This window comes from Gossypium arboreum, chromosome 8, assembly GCF_025698485.1.
Source record: "Gossypium arboreum isolate Shixiya-1 chromosome 8, ASM2569848v2, whole genome shotgun sequence".
Classification (NCBI taxonomy): Eukaryota; Viridiplantae; Streptophyta; class Magnoliopsida; order Malvales; family Malvaceae; genus Gossypium; species Gossypium arboreum.
In genome coordinates, this window is record NC_069077.1 from 103,972,960 (window position 1) to 103,975,666 (window position 2,707).

At 29.8% G+C, this 2,707-nt stretch overlaps 1 long non-coding RNA gene across 1 annotated transcript; it reads left to right on the forward strand.

The window, feature by feature from the left end:
• The first annotated feature begins 425 nt into the window (after positions 1-425).
• LOC108469319 (uncharacterized) lies at positions 426-1,641 on the forward strand. Its single transcript, XR_001869076.2, has 2 exons — positions 426-945; positions 1,210-1,641. It is a non-coding gene; the product is annotated as an uncharacterized LOC108469319 (long non-coding RNA).
• Positions 1,642-2,707: the final 1,066 nt, after the last annotated feature.

The window sequence follows — 2,707 nt, forward strand, 5'->3', positions numbered from 1 at the left end:
AAATAGGGATTTAGTCGACTTTAAAATGAAATTTGGAATCTAAATTGAAAAAAATGAGTGCAAGGATATAAAAGGATTAAATAATGATTAAAGTGACATTAAAAACAGAACTTTAAATACTAAAAATATAAAACAAAAAAAAGGAAAAAAATCAAAAGTGTTTTTAAAAAAATGAAGTAAAAAGAAGGATGAAATTGAAAGCTAAACAAAATTTTTTGGGGAAAATCAGAAATGACAATAAGGTATGGGGTCGAATTGTAACGCATGAATGACAAGGAGGGATCAAATGGGCAATATTCCGTGTCCCTCCAAAACGTGCAGTTTCAATATGGACCAAGATGAGTCAAATGCAAAAGTTATGGGGTAGAATTAAACAGACAAAAAGAATAAATAGGGTTTGATTGAAAATAAGAAAAAATGCGGAAGGGCTCATTGCGTAAATAACCCGAAAAATCCAAAAACACGCGGATCGCTTAACAGGATCGGGTCAAAATGCGGGCTGAAGGCTGAAATGCTGTCGTTTTGGCCACTGAAATCGGGGTTCCAAACGGCACCGTATAGACAGGTTATAAAATCAAAATTTTGAAAAAAAAAAAGAGATTATTTTATGCCATTAAAAAAAAAAACAGAAAGCTATTCTCAGTTTCTCTCTATGGGCACAGCCCTAGGATTCGATTAGGGTCCATCGGCCGTCCACCGTTGCTAGCGACGGTAACCACCGTCAGTGGTTACCAGAGAGAAACCCGAAGCCTAAACTGAGCCCCTTTTTTACGTAGAATCAGTTTTAAAACCGAAAGATTTCAAAAACAAATGCCAAAACTCTTAAAAAGAAAAAAAAATATTGACTCTTGGCCTCCTCCACCGTGACTTCAACCGGATCCCCTGGGATCTGACAGTCTTTGGACCAGAAAAGCGAATGCCGACAATCCCGAAACCAAACAATGGGTAAATATCCCCTTTTTTTTACGTATTTGCTTTCGAAAAAAGAATTCAAAATACAAAAAAAAAAAAAACCTGAATCACCTTTTAAGTTTTGTATATTTTGATTCTTCTCAATGTCTCTATTTTTGATTGCTTTGTATGCGTAAAAAAATTACAATGATCATTGTGGCTTTTATAGCCGTGAAAGAAAAATACAAATTTTTGTTTATTTTTTCGTGGCTATTGCCTATTTCCTGCTGTTGTCCTCTATTTTCATCTGATTTGCAGGTACAAGGCTACCTGTGTCGTACGAAGGAGGCGACATGGTGTGCAGTGGTGCGTGGAGGCCGTACGGAGGCTGGGTTGCAGTGCACTTAAGGGTTGGGGCTAGGGTTTCTGTTTGGCTAAACCTAGGTTTAGGTTTTGGGCCACTAGGCCTGGTTTATTTCATTCGGATATTGGGCCATTGTAAATGGGTCTGAATTTCGGGCTTGTTTTTATCTTTAGTTTGGGTTCTTTTTAATTTGGGTTATGTTTTTGTAATTGGGCCAATATTTGGTAATTAGTTCTTCGTATTTATTTGATTTAGACTTCTTGATTTGGGCTCGAGAAGAATAGGCCTGCTACAATATGTATTATGTTAGTCTAAAAAACTAGTTGATAATATAATTATTAATAAAAATAATAAGAAAAATACATACCATGTGCAATTTTATCTAATTGTTTTGGTGCATATTTTTGGATTATTTTTTTTAATATTTAACATATGCTCTTTATCATTATTTGTTACTCCTTGACCGAGTTCATCATCTGAATTTGAATATGCATTATTAAGATTACCAATCTCTCTTTCTTCCATGTACTGTTTAAAGTATGGATCATCTCAATTCCACCTATGATTAAAGTTATGAAACATGTAACATATTAGTACAATTCAATCTTGTTATTTTTTATGATATACTAAGATGATGTTGCTAATATGGATTTTTTTTTAAATAGCAAATATCTTCTCAATCACATTCCGAAATCTTGAATGTCTCAAATTAAAGGGTTCATGAGTTGTTTATGATTCTTTTGTTGGTACCATTCTCTCAAATGGTTTCGTGCCCCACGATATGATGCAAGAAAACCTTTTTGTATTTGTATAATTAGCATTGACCCTATAATGTTTGGGTTCATAGTCGAAAATGTTTGTAGCTTTAATTATAAAAACTTATATAAACTTAATTGGAGAAAGACTTATACTAGGTTATATCCATTTTATAATACATAGATTAAATAAAAATAATATAGAATTATAGTACATAACTTTCATAAAAAAAGTTTTATGTCGAATAAATTTCATAGCATTTATTATAAATAATATAATTTTTTCCATAATTTTAGAAAGTTATCTTTTATAAATAAATTATGATAAAAAACTATAATTTCTTTAAGAAAAACTATATTATTTTTATAATATATAGCATGGGCACATAAATAACTAATGTTCATACTTATTAGTCATAAGATTTTATAAATAAATATATTATAATGTAAATTAATTTTAAACTTTTTAGCTATAACTTTAGAAAATTTTTGGTTTAAATAATATAAATTTTTTATAATTTTATAAATTATATAAATTATTTTTATAATATAATATTTTAGGATTTATAATATAATAAATTTCTTGCCATTATCATCTCAAACACTAATACATGTTCATATTTATAATATAATTTTTATAGCTTGTATATATTAAAAAAATAGAACATTGAGTGTAATTACTTGTGTAATTTTTTTA